The sequence below is a fragment of the Sciurus vulgaris genome, assembly GCF_902686455.1.
Source record: "Sciurus vulgaris genome assembly, chromosome: 7".
Taxonomy (NCBI): Eukaryota; Metazoa; Chordata; class Mammalia; order Rodentia; family Sciuridae; genus Sciurus; species Sciurus vulgaris.
The window spans coordinates 140,616,500-140,637,362 of record NC_136467.1 but is presented as its reverse complement, the minus strand read 5'-3'; positions in this window follow the sequence as shown (position 1 = coordinate 140,637,362).

Here is a 20,863-nt window from a genome sequence, read left to right as displayed (position 1 = left end):
CTCCGTCTTTTTCTTGTCCCTCTTGTCCTTGCTTTCAGAGGTGAATAGACCCCACGCCTCAAGAGCTAGCATGAATGCACACAAAGACCCAGGGGCTCTTCACCATTCACCTTCTTCCTGAAACGTTAAAACATCTGGAGCTGCAGCAACCACCTTGTAACTATGAGGTAACAAGAATAAGCATGAAAGTCATTGTGGTGAGAGCAGAAGAGGCGAGAACTCAACTTCTTGATTATTCAGCTCCTACACGAGCTCAGAATTTTCCTCCTCTGAACTTTTGGCTATGCCAATAAACAAGCAAATAAATCTATTTATTTAAGTCACTTTAATCAGGCATTCTGACATTTTCATTTATTTACAGATCTGAAAAATAAAGGGTGAATTCTAAAACAGCTAAAACTAAGAGCTCAAACAATCTGGCTCCACTAGATTAAGTGCGAGCAGTTTTAGTTTATAATTTTGAGTAAATCAAATATGCAGACAGCTTGTTCTAGAACCTTGTTTGTGGAGTGAAGGAGAGGGACTACAGGAGATGTGGGATTGAGAAAGGATCTGAAAATTAAAATAAGGGTAAGGTCTGAAAATTAAAATATACTGGTGTAAGAAAAGTTGGTAAAGAAAGAAAAAAATGAAACAAGATTTTTAGCCCTGATGGAGACAATTTGAAGAAAGTAAAGTCTTAAAGAAAGCAGTTTTATCCATAGGAAAGGATGAAAAGGTAGTAAAGTTTGTAGTCACAAGGTCAAATGTGAAGAAATGGATTCATGTTTCCCATACAAAAGGAAAGTTTGGCTTCGGGTAAGATAGAGAACTGGAGAAACTAAGAGCATTTCAGATAATGACCGCAGGGACGGTGACTAGTTAAAGAATTGCTGGGCACTGTGGCCCTCATTGAAGCACAAATCCATGAATTGCTGCGTGAGACCGTTGGAAGGTGGGGGATGGTCATGCAAAGGAGCTGACGTCTGCTCCATGCACACACCAGCTCCAGTGCCACCATCCAAAGCAAACTGGGGTCGGGTAGATTCCTGTTTCTACCATGAAACATGGTGGACTAACCTCTCTACTAATTCCCATAACCAATCGGCCCACCAGATTCCAGGTGGGCTGGAGAGACTCAACCCTCTAGGACAGGTACATTAAAAGCCTCAACTGTGCCTTTAAGGGGATCCCAGTCCAGTGACCAGATTTACAAAGGAAAAGAGAAGAATCCCAGTTTTTCTTGAAGGATTCAAAAATGTGGGAATGAAGGCCTCCTGGATCCAAAACACACATCTTTCCAATTAAGGTGTGAAATCAATGGCACAATTGCTGAGTTGACAGCCTTCATATTTGCAAAGAGTCTCTTCTCCTTCTCTTTGAAAAATCCAGAGAAATGTTTTATCATACTGAGTTTTTACATTTTGGCTGCCGGGACTCAAATCCTCCATTTTTAATAAACATGGCTATTTTGAGGGATGCAAGCAAGTTTCTAAAAAGGCACCTGTGTCAGAAGAATACTAAGAGATACGGGCATTTGGCACTCCTCTAAACTCAGTCTTGCATCAGCCTGGTATAAACTACCTGAAAGAAGTTTTCACAATAATTGTGCAGACTCAAAGCCTACAACTTTTTTGGTCTTCCCCCTACAGGTCCACTTCCCCTTGCCAATGCAGCCAAAGAGAGGAATGAGAAATGGCTATTGCTATCTTGCCTGGAGATCTCTCTTTACAAATGCCACAGTTTGACACCACCAACTGGTAGGATCTTCACTCTACTTTTGACAGAATGTTGAAAGCTGCATGCAGAAAAAGGGGAGAGGAAAGCCACTATTCAAATGTCTACTCGTTTATAGGCATTTTTCTGTAAAAAGGAGAGAATCGTGGATAGCAGATACTTATAAGCTATTGGATTTCTTCATAATCAATCACAAGTTTTTAAAATGATCCTTGGTGTTCCACCACAATATGTGTTCCTCGGCATGGCTGCTTTGGGCGATGGGCAGAAGAGCCATTCCGTACCCCGATACATTTCCTGACTTGCTCACACATTTCAGGCCGCAAGGAGTAATATCTTTGAAACCTACAGGTTGGTATTTTCAGAACAAAAGCCAAACAATCTCCCATTCCCAAATTGCATAATGGCATCTTGGCAAAGCAAAGCTTCTCGTCACTCTGTAGTTTTTTTTTTTTTTTTTTTTTTTTTTTTCCTTTACATTATTTTTGTTTTTATTTATCAATTTTTAAAATGCATTTGTGTGCATCTGGGGTTTACAACATGATGTTATGGAATGCATATAGATATTAAAAGAGTCACTATAATGAAGCAATTAACATAGTGATCAGCTTTGATGATAAGAACAGCTAAAATCCACTTACTTAACAAAAATCCCAAATACAATTTTATTAACTGGCGTCCTACTACATTTAGAGCTCTAGATTTTTTTGAATCCTACATATTAGTTCCTTTGTTATCTCTGGACTTTATTTTCCTTCTCTCATGTTCATAGAAATCATTGTTTTGCTATCTCAGTATATTTGATCAGTTCTTTCAGATTCCCCTTACAAGTCACAGCATGAAATATTCTTTCTACACCTGTTTTTTTTTTTTTTTTTTTCACTTAATATAATGTTCTCCAGCCATGTTGTAGCAAATGGAAGGGTCTCAGGATCTCCTTCTTTTTTTAAGGCAGAATAATGTTGCATCATGTATGTATATAGATAGAGAGAGAGACAGAGAAAAATAGAGATATATCACATTTTCTTTATTCATTCATCAGTTCACGGAGATTTAAGTTTTTTACCTATCTATTATCTATTGTGAATAATGCTACAATGAGCATGAGAGTGCAGATAATTGTGCAAGAGGGTGATTCATCTTTGGGTACATCTCTACCAAAGGGATTGCTGAGTCTTTTTAAATTCCTTTAAACCCTCTATAGTGTTTCCCAATGGCTGGGCTAATCTACATCCCTATCAACACTTTACTGGAGTTCCCATTTTGACAAAACCTCACCAACATTGGTTGTCCCTTGTACTTTTTGATAATCGCCATTTTAACAGGTCTGAAAGTTTTAATTTGCATTTCCCTGATAATCAGTGAGGCTGAGTACCTTTCCATAAATCACCCGGTCATTTTTATGTCTCCTTTGGAAAAAAAAGTCTTTTTAGGTTCTTTGCCCATTTTTTTTTTAACCACATTGTTCCTTCTGCTATAAAATTGCAAGAGTTCTTTATAAATTTTGGATACTAATGCTTTATTAGCTATGTGGTACAAATATTTTCCCCCAGTCTCTAGTATGCCTTTTGATTCTGTCATTTCCTTTGAAGGCAGAAAGTTTTTAGTTTTATGTGGTTTCATGTATTTAGTTTTGCTTTTCTAGTCATGCTTTTGTGTGATATCCAAAGTATCACTGCAAGGCCAATGTCTCAAAGCTTTCCCCCCATGTTCTCTTCTCGGAGTTTAATAGTTTTTGCTCTTACATTTATGTCTTTAACCAATTTTGGGTTGATTTCTGTGTGTGGTATAGGTGACAGGATGAGAATCCAAATCATAAAGTGAGATTCTGCGGCTTTTGTTTTTCTTTCTCGGTGTTGCTTTGATTTTGTGGGTGCTTTGTGGCTCCATGTGAATTTTAGAATTGTTTTTCTATTTCTGTGTAGAGTATTATTGTAATTTTGATAGGAACAGCATTAAATCTGTATTATTATTTGGGGTATTATGGACATTATAACAATATTAATTCTTCAAATCCACAAACATAGGATATCTTTACATTCATTTGTGTCTTCTACAATATCTTTCACCAATATTTGATAATTTTCATTTTAGAGTTTTTTCACCTCCTGGTTAAATTTATTGTTTTTAAATGCTACATAAATGGGATAATCTTCTTGATTTCTTTCTCAATGAGGTCATTACATTTTTGTGTAAAGAAATAATACTGAATTCTGTATGTGTGTTTTGTTTCTGCAACTTTGTTGAATTTATTATATCAGGTTTTTTTTAGGATCTTTGCAGGCTTCTACATATAGAATCATGTTATATGCAAATAAAGATAATTTTATTTTTCCTTTACAATTTGGATGCCTCTTATTTGTTTTTCTTATCTGACTGATCTTGCTAGTACTTCCAGTACTGTATATAAATGGAGAGACTGGGCATTTCTACTCTGTAAACAGATCTTAGTAGAAAGCTTTCTGTTATTCCTTCTTGATTATGAGATTAGCTATTCCTTTTTCATTAATGACTTGTATTATGTTGAGGAACCACAGTCTAACTAAACAGGAGTTCTTTCAGGAAAGGATGCTGAATTTTATCAAACACTTTTTCTGTGTCAGTTGAGATGATTATGTGGTTTTTATTTTTCACTCTGTTAATGTAATTTACTTGCATGTTAAACCAGCCCTATCTGTCAAGGTTAAAGCCCTTTTCATCATGCTGTATGATTTGTTTCATGTGGTGTTGAAATAAGCTTCCTGACATTTTATTGAGGATTTTTGCATCAATTTTTATCAGAAATATTGGCTTATAGTTTTCTTTACTCGTGGTGTCTTTTTCTGGCTTAAGTTTTAAGGCAATGATCTTGTAAAGACCAGATGGAAATATTCCATCTAGCTCTGATTTTTGGAAGAATTTCAGCTGGATTGGTAATACTTCTTTGAATGTTTGGTACAATCAGCCTCGATACCATCTGTCCTGGGGTTTTTCTTTGTTCTAAGGTTTTTAAATGACTTCTTCAACCTCTTTGGTATAGGTCTGTTCAAGCTCTCTATTTCTTCCTCATTTAGTATTAGTAGGTTATATTTTCTCAGAATCTGTCAATTTACTCAAAGTTATTTGGTTTGTTGGCATATATAACTGCTCATAATAGTCCCTTATGATTCTTTTACTTCTGAAGCATCTGTTGTAATGTCTCCACTTTCAGTTGTGATTTTTTTTTTTTTTACTTGAGTCTTCTTTATTTTTATTTAGTCTAGCTAGAGGTTTGTAGAGTTTGTATTTTCAAAGAACCAATTCTTGATTTTATTATTTTTTCCAATGGTTTTCTTGCTCTTTATTTTTATTTATTTTTTCTTTGAGCAATTTTTGTCAGGTAACCAGGTTTTGGTACAGATGTTTTCTATCTTTTTGAATCCTTTTGGAAAATTTTTTAAACTATCAAAAATAATGTGTTCTCAAAGAATGAAAAAAAAATGTTTATCTGTGTAATCACCTTGAATTGGTATCATTTTAGTGTAATCCTTAAAAATAAAGAAAGATCTTAAAATCTTATTAATAATTCAAAAATTCCTCTTTTTTGAATCAAGATATTCACATATTTCCTTGACAATCATGCAATTTATTAATGTATTTTAATATACTAGTGCACATTAAACTTTTTATGCCTCTCTATGAGAGACACTGTTGATTAATTGTACAATATTCATTACTTTTTCTCCATTACTAAAATTTCATTGGGCATAGTATTGCGCTCAGCTAAAAATGCTCAAACACCTAACTCCTTCGCAATGATGATTAACCATGCCATGTATTTGTTTTGCGAAGAGAGCTAATTTCTCAAATGAAAAGTTACAACTTAATGAAGATAAAGCTTATAGCCTCTCCTTTCCTCTTGACTGAAATGCAGATGCAATGCCTAGAAATGTACCAGCAATCTTATAACTGTCAATCTCAATAACACAGAGCATGCAAAGTCTTAAGATGTTTTAGTGCTTGATGGCAGTGTTGAGCTTGCTTACTTTTTGAGCTCCTGTCGCTCATGGAAAATAGAATTCCATTTTCCACTCTAGTAGTTCTAGCTATTGGCATCAAACACAGCTATCAATAAAATGCTTTCTACCTGAAGTTCAGAGTTCAAAACTGATAAACTTATGGAGTGTTTACTATAAGCCATATATTGCTGAAAGCATTTCTACAAGTTTATCACTTAAAGTTCATACTGTCTTATGGAACAGGTGCTATTATTAACCTAGTTTTATGGAAGAAGAACAGGGACAATTAATAATTCACAAGAGAAAATATTTAGACCCAGGAAAATGTGACCTGAATTTTCAAATTCCTAATATTGTATATAAAGCCCTCGTGTGTGTGTGTGTATACATACACATATATGACACAGTATCTTGCCCATAAGAAGTGCCCATTAAGTGGCTAGTGTTGGTTTTATTGCTAGTAATAATGTTATTATTTCTATACTAATATTATAAATTTGTATTTTCTAGTTTTCCTTTAGTCTTGACAGAGAGAATGGGTTATAAATCAGATAGTTAAGGAAAATGGTAATTAGAATACTTTTATCAATTGCACTCTTCTCACATTGTGATTCAGTGATTTTAACTCACATTTTTTAATTTCTGTTATTCCTTTTATTTTTAAACCTTTATATGAGTTTGCTTATTTCCTTCAATTACTTTAACTTTCTACAATGAAGTTAATAAAAGCAATTTTTTCTTCTAAAGTATGCCTTTGATATCAGTGTTGATATATAAAATTCTTATACTTTTTGACATGTAAAACTAAGAGAATTAAAATAAAACTAATTTTTAAATAATCCCATTGTTCTGTCGATAGCATTAAATATTTTACTAATTTTCATTTGACTCTCTTATGAGAAAATGTTTATTCTTTGGGGAATGTGTTAAATCAGTTTTTATGAATGCTCCATTGACACAGTAAGAGGTACATTTGCTTTTAGAGGTGGCAAAGCTCCACATGTCTTTTAAATTCACTTTACCTATTACATTGCCCTAATCCTCTATATCTTTACTCAACCTCATAGACTTGGGAAATGTAGTTGAAATCCCCTACTAAGTTTCCATAATTTCTTCGTCATGTTTTAATAGTTTTAGATTGTACATTCTGTTACATGTTATTCGGCACATAATGATTAATGTTGTTTTTATCATCTTTGTGACCTCTTTACCTTAGCAATATAAAGGGGTTCTCTCTATTCCACCTAATTTGTTGCCTTGATTTTAATGTTTTAAGCCCTGCTTTCTTTTTTATTTCGTTTCTTTTCATTTGCCTTACTCAACTTGAGGCATTCATATTTGTTGTTATAAATATTACATTTTTGTCATCTTCCACTGAGTTTTCTTTCATGTATCTTTGCTATTTATTTACTATTTAGATTTATACATGGGAAATATTTGTCTGCACTTTCGTTGTTCTGAAATTTTTTGATTTTTTTTATTTTTTATAGACTGCATTTTGATTCATTGTACACAAGTGGGGTACATTATTTTGTTTCTATGGTTGAACATGATGTAGATTTTGAAAGGATTATTTTCCTGTTTTCAATACACCTACTAATCATCCTTAAGATTTTTCTAAACACTCTAATTTAAAATCGCCTAATAATTAAGATGACAAGTAAAATATAAATCTATTTGAGTCCTTCTAATTGAAAAATATCTTCCTTTGGTCTTTAATGGCAGATTCTAAGTCCAGATTTTCATTACAACAATAATATTTTTGATGTTTGTATTGTATCTATCACTTAAAAATAAAATCTTGTATTTGCCCTCCTTTTATTTTTTTTTTTCAAACTAACACTGTCTTAATTCATGCCATTTTGCACTGACTAGGTCTTCATATCATAATTAGGCCACTGACCTCTTAATTATTATCACCCTTATTTGGAAGAAATAGATCTGCAAAGCTGTAATCACCTTTGCATTTGAAGTACAGTGGACCTGTGTAAAATGTGGTGTTAACAGCCTTTCATGCAGATCTTTAATACTGTAGAGGGAAATTTGAGTCAGATTGATCTGAACTGGATTTTTTTAAATATTTATTTTTTCATTAGGATGTAACTTACATACCATAAAATTCACATCTGAAGTGTGCAATCTGGTGGTGGCTAGTATATTCAGTAGGGTGTGCAACTATCACCATGATCTAATTCCAAAATCTTTTAGGGCATCAGGATGGCCAGGTAATCTAAGGCACCAGACACAAGCTCCATCACCTCCCCAAATCTTCTCATCACACGCAAAAGAAGCTCCACGCCTGTTAACAGTCACTCCTCTCTCCCTCTGCTCCTCAAGCCCTGGAAATCGCCAACACCATGTTTTTTGACTCTATAGATTTGTTTTTTATAAACAGTTCATATAGATGGAATCATACATTATGTGGCCACTGCATCTGGCTTCTTTCACTAAGCATAATGTTTCCAAGCTTTATAACTGTCGTAGCATGTATCAGTACTTCATTGCTTTTTATGGCTGAACAATATTCCATTATATGACTCTACCACATTTTGTTAATCCATTCATCAGTTAATAGACATTTGCTTCCACTTTTTGGCTATTAGGAATAATGCTGCTATGAACATTCATGTACAGGTTTTTGTATAAACATATGTTTTCAATTCTCTTGTGTATCTACTAGGGATGGAATTGCTGAGGATTATGGTAATTTTGTGTATAAATTTTAAGGAACTGCCAGGAACTGTTTAAGGAACTGTTTTCCAAAGTAGCTGCCTCATTTTATATTATGACCAGAAATATATGTGGGTTCCAATAGTGCTACATCCTTGCCAATAGCTGTTAATTTCTGTAACTTGTAATTTTTTATTCTTATGGCCATACAAATGGCTAGGAAGGGGTATTTCACTGTGGTTTCGATTTGAATTCCCCTAGTGAAACTGTGCATCTTCTCATTATTTATCAGCCATCTGTACATCTTATTTGGAGAAATGTCTATTCAAAACCTTTGCATGCCATTAAATTGGATTATTCATCTGCTTATTGTTGTTATAGGAGTTTTATATATTTTATAAGCTAGATTTTTATCAGATATATGATTTGCAAGTATTTTTGAAAAGACTACTTTGTCTATTGAATGGTCTTAACATCCTGATTAAAAATCAATTGACCGCATAAATGAGAATGTATTTCTGTACTATCAATCCTCTTTCAATGAACTGTATGTCTGTACTTAGGCCAATAACAAAATCTTAATCAATTTCACCACATTGTTATAGGTTTTGAAGTCAATGAGTCCTGTAACTTTGTTTGTTTTTGAGGTTGTTTTGAGTATGCAGGAACATTTACCATTTCATATGAATTTTAAGATCAGTTTGTTTATTTATATAAAAAAAGTTAAAATTTTGTGCCTGCCTGGCAAGCACAAGGCCCTGGGTTCAATCCCCAGCACCGCAAAAAAAAAAAGTTAAAATTTTATCAAAGACTATGTTGACTCTGAAAGTCAATCTGGAGCACATTTTATCTTAAGAATACGAAGCATTCCAATCCAATCCATGGATACAAGATGTGTTTCCACTTATTTAAGTCTTAATTAATGTCCTTCAACAATGTATTGTACAGCTCAGTATACAAGTCCTCATTTATTCCTATGTAGTCTTAAGGTTTTTTATGCTATTGCTTTCTTAACTTTTTGTGAATTGAAATTGCTAGCGTACTGAGTTATACATTATTTTGTGCACTGATCTTGTATCCTGCAGTTTGCTAACCTCATTTATTAGCTCTAATAGTTTTTCCTGCATTGTCTTATGGATTTCTAGATGTAAGATTAAGACATCTGGAAATGGGAATAATTTTATCTCTTCCTTTTCTATATTAATAACTTATATTTCTTTTTTGTAATAATATTTCTCTAGCTAAAACTTCCAATACAATCTTGAATAAATGTGGTGGGAGTGGACATCCTTACCTTGTTCCTGATCTAAGGGGAAGTTTGCAGTCTTCCACTGTTAAGAAATGTGTCAGCTGAGGAATTTTTAGAGATATATTTAGAGATACTCTTCATCTGGTTATAGAGTTTCCCTTCCATGCCTGGTTTCGTTTGCTAGCTTGGTTGTTTTTTCACTGAAATGTGTTGGGGGTTTTTTCTGCATTTTTTGAGATAAGCATGTGGTCTTGCTCCCTTTATTCTATAATCGTGGTGTATTACAGATTTCTTCCACTCTTTTTCAAATATTCAAAGATGGAAATGTTGGCTTTCCCATCTCTGTCCTCCTGATCTACCTCCTAGAACCTCCTCATTCCTACCTTTTCATCTTCTTCGGACCGTTTCATATTTCTTCATTATCCGCTTTATTTTTCTATTATCGACAACATCACTTTTGCTCCTAGCTGCCTCCAAAGTGATTTTAAATTACTGTTTTATATTTATTTGGCTGAAACTCATTACTATGCCTTTTGATCCCATTATTCTGTCATTTATCCTCAATCTATTCTTATTATCTCTTTCAAGTTCTGCTTCCTCTTTCTGCTTCCTGCTTAGTAAAAAAAATTTATTTGTAAAATATTCTTACCTGTTTATCTTCATGTTATTTTCAACAAATGACATATGGAAAATAATTATTCCCATTTTACAAGTAGAATAGTAAGTAATTTATCTAGTATTGAATTTGGTGACTAATCTGAAGCAAGGTCAAGTCTTCTTAACTTTTAAATAAGTGTTTTCTACTTGAACTTTCCAAATTTTGAATTCTTTCCAAGTTTTTCTTAGCATCTCAGCAATGTAACATTCAGAGTAATTGAAATGTGTAGGCATTCTAAAATACCATTTTACCAATTATACAGAGAAAGAAAGTGAAAAGTTATTCAAATGCAAGAAAATACGTAAAGAAGGTCTAAAAGGAGAAAATGAAGACAATTATTATAAGTTATGTGGAACACATGAACCATACTTTAGTACCAAACAACAAGAATAGAAATGGATAGCTCTCAGAGAGCAGAATCACAGCTTGGAGAACAGATATTTAAAGTCTTTTCATTTATGATGATTTAATTGAAGTTCAGAAAGTATAAATAACATAAGGTCAGTGGTTAATAGGTGCTTTATCTGTCAATCTGCAAATGTCAAGCCTTACACATATATACCTATTTTCTGTAGTCCAGAATCAATATTCTGAATTTTTACGGTTTTCCCTTTAGCTTTTAATAATAAATTTATAATTATGGGTTACATTAAAGCTAAAAATTTAGCAACTTTGCTATATTTGTTTTTCTTTATTTGATTTGTGGTATACAAAAAATAACAATAATAGTATGGTGACAAAATTTTACCAGACTCAAAAATGTCTTGACTCTTTCAAAATCTTGTATTACTCACCAACCATCCATTTAGTTATTCAACAAGCATATTAGGGCATTTTGATCCATGACACAACATAAAAACAATTTTACCTAGTAGTGGAAGAAAGGTAAAAGCTTTAGAAGGTTAGAAGGAGAAAAGCTTCTCAGTTACGCTATTTTATTTTTGAAAATGAAAAACATCTCTAAATTTTCTTCAACCAATAACTCCATGATTATTGTTTGGAGTATTGTTGGAGCCCCAACACACAGCATGGTCTGCAGCTTAGAGTAAAAATGCTGATGGTAGGAAAGAATTATCTGGATTTGTACTTCCTGTGTTCTATTGACTGAACCAGAAGGTAGCTCATTCTTATTTTAAAATATATGGGAAAATATGGGCAAATGAGATTTTATACTTACTTATGAACTAACAAAAATTTTCCAAATAGGTGAGTTCAGAAGAGGCCAACAATATGGGGGGGGGGGGGGGCCACTGTAAGACTATCAATAAGTAATAACTGAAGCTCATGATTACCAGAACAGCAACTTCAGGACTTACACCTTATGTGACCTAAAACATATCATGTTGAGCCTCTGCTTTCACATCTACAAAGTAAAGAAAGTCTAGCAGTTACATTTATTTTTTTGGTCTCCTAACACATAACAATTCTCTGATTTCAAAATCATTAACATTTTAATAAAAACTAAAATTCAGATTTCAGATTACTTCACCTCTTTGGAACACATCAACATGTCTAGGTAAAGAACGCCCCTGGGTGTCCAAGGCCCTTTCCAAAAGCAATTGCATTTTAAATAGATTTCTCACACACTCCATCATCTGATTTTCAAACCACAAAAAGTTATAAAACTGGGAGTAGGCTGAGGAAGAAAGAAAATTCAAAATAAAGTGTGGCGTGACATGAGAACCACCAGAAGGTACAAGCCAATAAATAATATAATAAATAAATTAATAAATAGAGACGATAAATTAGTAACCAGTTGCTCCACTCAATTTCATGTTCTGAGGCTTATGCTGAAAATCTACTGAAAGAACACAAAACAGGTATACTCAACTCCACAAAAATATACAAAGGACCTCTATATATCACATGGCCTGAAAATTGCCATAAAATAGGCACAGTCTTTTAAAATTAATAAATATATAAAGGAAGTAATAGAACGAAAACAAAAAGAATGGCAATTATGAAAAACAAGAGGTAATTTAAGGAAGGAAACAAATAGAATTTCTATGCTACAGTTTGGCTCTCAGATGTCCTGAAAGACCTGTGGTGCTATCGTGAGGGTGATAACACCTTCACCATGTAAGGCCTAGTGGAAGAAAATTAAGTCACTGGGGGACACTGTTCTCTTCCTTTTTCTCTTTTTGTTTCCCAGCTACCCTGAGCTGAGCAGAATTGACAAAAATATGAGGTAATGCATATATTAATTTAGCCATGTCACCATGTTTACATATTTCAAAACATCATGCCATAAATAGATGTAATTTTTACATCAATTAAAAGTTTCTCAAATTGGCCAGAATTGACTTCTTCAACAAGACTCCCAAAGTTCAAGAAGAAAAATCAAGAATCAATAAGTGGGATGGAATCAAACCAAAAAGCTTCTTTACAGCAAAGGAAACAGTCAAGCATGTGAAGAGAGAGCCTGCAGAATGGGAGAACACCTCTGCCACCTGCTCTTCAGAGAGGGCATTACACTCTAGCATATATAAACAACTCAAAAAACCTAACACCAAAAAACAATAATAATAATAATTCAATCAATAAGTGGGCAAAGGAACTGAACAGACACTTCACAGAAGAAGAAATACAATTGGTGAACAAATATATGATAAAATGTTCAACATCACTAGCAATTAGAGAAAGGCAAATTAAAACGACACTGAGATTTCATCTCACTTCAATCAGAATGGCAATTGTCAAGAATACAATAACAATAAATGTTGGCGAGGATGTGGGTGAAAAGGTACACTCATGCACTAGTGGTGGGACTGCAAATTGGTATAACCACTCTGGAAAGCAGTATGGAGATTCCTCAGAAAACTTAGAATGGAACCACCATTTGACCTAGTTATCCTACTCCTCAGTATCCCAAAGGACTGAAAATCAGCATATCATGTTGATGCAGCCACATCAATGTTTATAACTGTTCAATTCACAATAGTAAAGCTATTGAACCAATCTAGGTGTCTTTCAAGAAATGAATGGATAAAGAAACTGTGGAATATTACTCAGCCATAAAGAAGAATAAAATTATGGCATTTGCCAGTAAATGGACAGAACTGGAGACTATCATGCTAAATCAAATAAGCCAATCCCAAAAAACCAAAGGCCCAATGTTCTCTCAGATATGCAGATGCTGATTCACAATAGGCAGGGTGGGACAGAAGGAGATGGGGAGTTTCACTGGATTGGACAGGGCTGAGTGAGGGAAAGGGAGGAGAAATGGAAATAGAAAGACACTAGAATGAGTTGGACATAACTTTCCTGTGTTCATATATGAATGCATGACCAGTGTAACTTCACAGCATGTACAACCACAAGAATGGGAAGTCATACTCTATATATGGATGATATGTCAAAATACATTCTACTGTCATATATAATTAAAAACAAGAAATAAAAAATTTTAAAAGTAAATAAACCACATAATCAGATTTAGGAAGCAGATAGATCCCAAAACAGACTAGTTCTTCTTGAAGACAGGAGATTCCAGTCCACTTGAGTCAAGGTAATAAGACATTACCCAACTTTAATCCTACCCAAAAAGTAACCTGAAAAATCTAATAATTAACCATTCAGCTTTATTTCTCTTATTCTGTTTCTTCCTCCCACTTTACGAAACCCACTATTCTGCAATTGTGCAGTGGGAGTTCTAATTTTATTTTTGTAGAATACATGCTTCCCTAATTCAAGAGTTCAGAATAAAAGTTATTTGGATCTATAAAAAAAAATCAGTATTGAAAACACAAAATGTATATTGCCCAATCTCCATTCAAAATTTACCAGGCATGCTCTCTGCTTCTGGGAAAAGATGTAAGAAATACACTTCTCCATATTACTCGAACAGGGTACAGCTTGAAACCATGAAAGTCACTTATAAAGCAAACATAGGAAGACTTTGAAATACAGGAGAGAAGAAGACAGACCATACTTGGAGTTAGACTTTATTGGAGGAGGTATCATTACAGCCAACTGGATGGCAGAAAAGTCACTGGGTTGCTCTAGCCAGAGCTGGTCCAGTTTTCAGGCAAGTAAGAAACTAATCTCTAGCATGCTGGTGAGCTGAAGTTGGGGGGATGGTATGTATACTGAGGGAATAGAACTGCTACTTTGAGCATATGAAGCCTTCCAAATCTGGTGTTCACGTTGGGAGGGCCCGTGGTAAGGCAGTAACTTGGACCAGGTTGTGGCAAAGAGGCTGATAAAAGATTGCATGTTCTAGGTACCCAGCTGGGGCATATTCCTTGGGACCCAAGGAAGAGCAGGGAAGTCAGTTGTCTGGTTTTTCTTTTTGATTAACATATCTAAAATGAGTGCTAGAGACTTTAGCAAACCAAAAAAGCCCACATGGACAAATAAACAAATGATCAAAAATCTGCCAGACAAGTCTGCTCATATTCTCTAAGCAAATGACCAAAAGAGTGGTAACCTCATAAGGTAGACAACTTTTAGGCAACTACACACTATTCAAATCAAACACTGTGAAAAACACCTCTAGCTGAGCCAACCTCAGCAAATTCTGAGTGGGAAGCCTAGACTTCCAGATTTCCCTTGACTGTGATGGGGTCAGGTTGGTTCTAGATTTTTTTGAGTCAGGACCCAGAAATATCATCATTGTCCAAAAATAGTAAGCCTCTATTATACTGTCAGTGAGGTTTACATAGGGAGAATTATTGGGGCAAAAACATTTATATTCATTTTCTTTTTTAAACTGTTATGAGCAGAAATTATAAGAGAACAATGCAGAAATGCAGAAATAAATGAAGAATTCCAATGTGACTGATATATTAATATCAGTTTGGGCTAGGTCAATGATTCCTACATTCTTGTAGTTGAAATATTCTACCAATATTCATTGTCCTTTAAAAATCTGATGATGTTTTAAAAATTAAATTCTACTTTGGTTTGTTCAAACATACATTATACATTCAAACAAGAAGAAAACTATGACATACTTTTACCATGTGTGCCAATTATCAGTTTATGGCCATAATGACCAAATTCATCCCTCAAAACTTTCTCTCTAATAGTGGATTAAGCAAATTTATTACTAAAGGATGCTAGAGAAACATTGAAGGTACAGAGGCTTCTTTTCTTACTCCTGCTCTCTCTTATAATTCTTCAAACAGTGCCTGTAAGAGTAGAGAGCACCCAGTAATATTCCCCAGCTGGGTACCTAGAACATGCAATCTTTTATCAGCCTCTTTGCCACAACCTGGTCCAAGTTTCTGCCTTACCATGGGCCCTCCCAACGTGAACACCAGATTTGGAAGGCTTCATATGCTCAAAGTAGCAGTCCTATTCCCTCAGTATACATACCATCCCCCCAACTTCAGCTCACCAGCATGCTAGAGATTAGTTTCTTACTTGCCTGAAAACTGGACCAGCTCTGGCTAGAGCAACCCAGTGAATTTTCTGCCATCCAGTTGGCTGTAATGATACCTCCTCCAATAAAGTCTAACTCAAGTATGGGGAAGGCCCCTTGCTTCCAACTTTGTGATTCCTTGGGTATTCTCTCTCAGCCCTAGGGTATCCTTTAGAGTTCCCTTGACATCCATACAACTACTATCCTATTGATGCTTAATAATTCCTTAGAGTACACTTTCCCAGCTTAACTTACTTTGTGATTTCTTCTCCTGATTGGACCCTGACTCATATACCATGTGACTGGCAAACCCACCTCTTTGTCCAGCTCCTTCGTGTGGTGTACATGTGTGTGTGTGTGAGACACTAGGGATGGAACCCAGAACCGTGCATATGCTAAGCAGGCACTTTACCTCTGAGCTACATCCCCAGTCCCTTGCTACATGTTTTGAGATTTACGTAATTGGTGAAAGCTTTAAGGCTCACCTTACCTTCTTCACTTTCTGCCCTACATATGTACAAACTGATAAGAAAGCATTGGTGCTCCTTCATCAGGCACCAGCAGGAGATAAAAACTATTACACTTACCTTATTCTCTTTAGTCATTTTCAAACCAGATTGGGAGGCCTGCCTAGGTCTCCAAAACAGGCTTGTTACGTGAACAATAAGCCTTTTCATACCCTCTTGGTGTGGTGTCATTAATCTTGACATCTGAATCAAATTTGGGGTAAGAAGGTCCATTTGTCATTTCAAAATAGCTACAACAGTCTCATAAAGTACTTATTAAATTTTTTATCATTTTTCTCTAATGTACATATTATATAATTTATATTGATCAATCTTCAAGTAAACCAACATGGGTTTTAAATCATATATGCTGCTACAACCCTTTAAGGATTATTTTTAATTCAAATATTTTATTTTCTGTTCTAGGTGTTCCATTTAGTTCTTTGTCATAATTTCTACTTCTTTCCTAAAATGTGTTATACTTTCATTTTGAGCATTTTTATTCATTGTGGAAATAGTCTCCTTCACTACCAATATACAATTCTATACTCAAGATATCATTAAACAATGGAGGAGAAATAAATATCAAATAAATATCAAAAGCTAGAGTTTACTATCAGAAGATCTTCAATAAAGGTCTTTATCAGGAATTTATGAGCAGAAATTAAATGAACCCTGGGAAAAAAGGACAACTCTGAAAAAATTATTAGTAAGAAAAGCAATTAGAAAATATGTGAGTAAAAGTTAAAAATTGAAAAAAATGAAGGAATAATAACTTGTCATTTAGCTAGAATTAAAATACTTGTTAAAAACAGCATATAATTTCAAAGGATAATGACAAAATTAACATATTCTAAGATGTCTACTTGATTGAGGACTAGGGAATGATATTAAGGTTTTGTTAAGAATGTATGTTAATTTAACGAGGTTATGAATTGAAAAACAGATAAAGAAGGAATAATTTCCAAAGAAGTTGAAATGAAAAATTGAACAAGAATAAACAAAGGAATTAGCCCAAAAGGAGGTAAGGAGCTAGAGATACAACAATTGAAAACACAAGACTTAATAAAAAGCAAAGACAACCAAATCTAAATGAATTAATAATACAATAAATGTAAATGGACTACACCCTTCAGATCAAGAACAAAGATGGTCACATAGGAATAAAACTCAAAGTAAAGAGACATACACCTAAAACATAGTGACACAGAAAACCAGAAAGCATAATAACAGGAAAAAAATTTTGTTAAGAAAATTGACATAACTATAACATTAACCAAGACTGACTGTAAAGCCAAATACATCATCAGAGATAAAGAGGTTGCTGAACATTGGTTGTAATTTCCATTCACCAGAAAGATACAACAAATCTAAACTTATGTAAATCCTAATAATATATCCTCCAAGTACTTAAAGTTAAATTATCAAATCCACAACCATAGTGAAAGATGTTAACACAACCACCTATTGAATAATAAAGGTACAGAAGTCATGAATCACGCAACTAACAAACTTATGAAAATAGATATATGGAATTGCACCTTGTGTCTCAAGAATACACAGTCTCCACAGTCATACACAGGACTCTGGGCTCTGGAACACTGTAAACCAGGGCACACAACTGGCTGCCACAATCTGTGAAGAACTTGAATCATACAGAAACTTTCCTGGTGACAATGAAATTATCTTAACTTGTAGTACAAAATATAACAAAGGAAGTAACACATGATAAGAAATTGTAAATCCTCTGATGGGTCAAACAAGAATTCACAATGAAATTGGGAAAATAAGATTTAATAATAACAAATGTACTATAAAATAAAAACTAATGCAATTTGGTTAATAAAGCAGTCATAAGTGGGAATTTATGATGTCAAGTACTATCTTATAAAAAGGACCACAGGATAAATCCAAAGAATGTAGAAAGTGAGTGATTAATGAAATTGAAAATAAGCATACTGTAGAAAAATGAACTACAAGAAATAAGTTCTTGAAAAGAGCTCATTAACCACTGACAAGCATAATCATGATAAAAGAGAGATTTTTAATATTATATTGAGAATTAAAAAGGGGGACATAATTTGAGATATTGCATAGATTGAAAGCATAATAAAATAATATTATGAACAATTTTATACCAGTAAATGTAAATACATGAAATGGGTAAATTTCATTAAAATACAGTCTACCAAATCAAACACAAGAATAAAAGACTATTAATAGTTCTATTACCATTAAAGAAATTATCCCACAAATAAAAACACCAGTCCCAGATGGCTTTACATGGGCTTCTACCAAATAGTTAAGCAAAAGGCAAATCTGAGTCACACTCTCAGAAAATAAAAGGAAGGACTCTCCTCCAATTCATTTATGAGTCTAACACAACCTTGATACTGACACTACACACACACAATAAAACATTTGGACTTTGGACATACGAGGCAATCTTACTCATGAATACTGATGCAAATTCACAAGCTAAATATCCAATCGCATTCAGCAGTAGGATGCGACTATACTAGTTCACCAGGACTGCCGTAAAAGAGCACCGCAAACAAGGAGGCTGAGCAGAATTTATTCTATCATAGTTCAAGGAGTCAGAAGTCTGAGGTCACCATGTTGGCAGGGCATGTTCCCTCATAAACCTAAAAGGGAAGATCCTTTCTTGCCTCTTCCTGGTGGCCCAAGGCAGCTTGAAATTACAGGTTGATTTTACAGTTTTTTTAGAAAGGGAGAAATAAATTGTACTCAGAGACAAATCCAAGGAAACATAAGAATGCCTGTATGGATAAAGCTTTAAAGTTTAACTAAGAGATTAAGGATTCCAAAGTAAATAGACATTTCACGTTCGGATGGTTTGAATATGGATCGTTCCCCAAAGGTCCAGGTGTTAGAGGCTTAGGCCCCAGGTTTGCATTATTGTTAAGGGGTGGAACCTTTAAGTTAGGGAACCCAGGAGGTAGACTTCAGGTCGTGGGGGCTCTGCCTCCTAAGGGGTTGTGAGACTCTGGCCCCTTCCTGTTTCTCTTTGCCCCCTGGCTTATATGGGGAGCAGTTCAGCTCTACCTCTCACTCTCACCATGATGTGCCATCCCACCAAAGACCCAAAACCAACCATCCAACCAACCAGACTGAAACCTTCAAAACTGTGAATAAAAATAAACCTTCCCTCTCTGTAAGTTGACTATCTCCAGTATTTGTTATAGTAACAGGAAGCTGACTAAGATAACACAATACCATAAGGATGCATATTCTCCCAAAATTATTCTATCAAGAATCCAATCCAAATCCCAACAAGATTTATTGTTGCTGATTTTACTCTTGAAATTTCAACTTGGTTTTGCAATTTATTTAGAAAGACAAATTCCACAAATATCCACCAAGTTGAGGAGTTCTAAGCTAATATATTTGACATCTTATAAAGCTATATAATTAAAACCTATGGCATAACTATATGGATGTGGAAATAGAGTCATGGAACAGAATAGAAAGTTTAGAAACAAATCTAGGTAAAAATAGTTTTAAATTACTTATAATAGATCTGGGACTTCAGATCAGTGGAAAAGGATGAGCTATTGAACATTTATTGTACATTTTAAGTTATCCCTATCTTATTCAATTTCCTACATTAGCCAGGCACCATAGCACATGCCTTTAATCCCAACTACTCAGGAGGCTGATGCTGGAGGATCATACATTTGAGGCCAGCTTCAGCAAGTTAACAGGGCCCTCAGCAACTTAGCAAGACCCTGTCTCAAAACAAAATATAAAAAGGGCTAGGGATACAGTTCAGTGGTAAAGCGCCCCTGAGTTCAATCTCCAGTACCAAAAAAAAAAAAAAAAGGAAAAACTTCCTACATGACACACATACTAAAAAGAAAAAGTTACTAGATAACTTCTGATTGAAAATAAATGTGAAAGACAAAACTATAAAACTTTAAAAAGATAATATAAGAATATATCTTTATGATGTAGGGTAGGAAGTATTTCTTAAACAAGACATGAAAATGTAACCTAGAAAGAAAATATTGATAAATTAAGGTACATTAAATTCAAAGATATCTGATACCATAGAGTGAAAATATGAACTCTAAGCTAAAGAAGATATTTGGATTACCTACAGTTGACAAAGAACTTACATCAGGTATATATAAAGGAATTAAGGAGAAAAGACAACCCAATTTAAAATAACTTGGGCAGGTACTTCACAGAAGAGAAAAAAAATACGTATATTGATTCCTCTGATTATAAATCAGAGAGATAAAATTGTCCATAATAAAATATTATTTTATATCAGAGTATTAGGAAAAAAAACATTAAAATTCAGGCTACATCCTGTTAGCAAGATGGCAACCAGAACTCCCAGATTCTGTAGATGATTTTATGATTTGATCCAACCACTTTGGAAAACAATTTAACATTACTGGATGAATGTAAACATGGGTCTACCCTGAGATTCAGCAATTCCACTAGTAAGTTTATACCTGGGGAAACTCCTGGACACGCATACAAGAATGTGTACACAAGTGTGGTGGTGACAGCATTGCTCAGAACTGCAAAACCTGAAATGAGCACCGAATCAATTAACAGTTCATACAGTGGAATATTATACAGTGAAAATAAATCACATCTATTTACATCAACACATACGAATCTGAAAAACATAGAGAAAATGTATATTATTTGTTGGCATGATGCAAATATCATAAATAGGTAATCTAA